This window comes from Panthera uncia (assembly GCF_023721935.1).
Source record: "Panthera uncia isolate 11264 chromosome B2 unlocalized genomic scaffold, Puncia_PCG_1.0 HiC_scaffold_24, whole genome shotgun sequence".
Classification (NCBI taxonomy): domain Eukaryota; kingdom Metazoa; phylum Chordata; class Mammalia; order Carnivora; family Felidae; genus Panthera; species Panthera uncia.
In genome coordinates this window covers 5,555,529-5,556,328 of record NW_026057580.1, presented here as the reverse complement: position 1 = coordinate 5,556,328, position 800 = coordinate 5,555,529, and positions in this window count along the sequence as shown.

The window sequence follows — 800 nt, the reverse complement described above, 5'->3', positions numbered from 1 at the left end:
TCCAACCGGCTGCCCCACGTCTTGGCCACCAGGAACAGAGGCAGTGCCTGTCCCTGTGCATTCCTTCTCTGCAGTGTCCTGAAACTACCCTCTGCTCCCCGTCCCAGCAGCCCCCCAGGACCCAGCCCAGGCCTCCCTGAGGGCAAGAGCACCATGCATGGGGTCCAGAGGCCCTGCCTCTCCTTGGGCCTGCCCCCGTCAGCCTGGGAAGGCCTCAGCGGGCCTCTGCCTGCCCGGCCAGTGAGGGCACTACCCTGCTGGCTCTTGGAGGCCAGGGCCGGCCTGCCTGGCAGGGCACTGTCTGCGGCCAGCCGCCCACCGACTTCCCACTTCCAGATGCCTCGGAGCGCGCCGGGCGGCCCTGTCCTGACGTGCCCCTTCCCCTCTGCTGCCCCGCCGCGAGCTTCGCTTAGAGGCGGCCAGATGTGCCGGCTTTGGTGCCGGCGGCCCCTAACAAGGTCCAGATGTGCGGCCTGGCCTGGGCCAGTGGCGGCTACCAAAGGAGAGGGAGGCCCTGGGAGGGAGGAGCCAGGCTGCAGCTGGACGCGGCCTTGCAGAGGAGGAATGCGCTGGGAAGCATTCCCACTGGAATGCGAGCTTGGGATGTCTCTGCCTAAATAAGGGCCTGGCCTCTCCTGGAGCTGGAGGCCCCAGCAAGTCTAGGTGCAGCCGCGTCGTGGACGCGCCTCCCCAGCTGTCCCAGGATCTTTGGCAATTTTTTCCCTCTTCTTCCTTTCCTCTCCTCTCCTCTCCTCCTCTCCTCTCCTCTCCTCTCCTCTCCTCTCCTCTCCTCTCCTCTC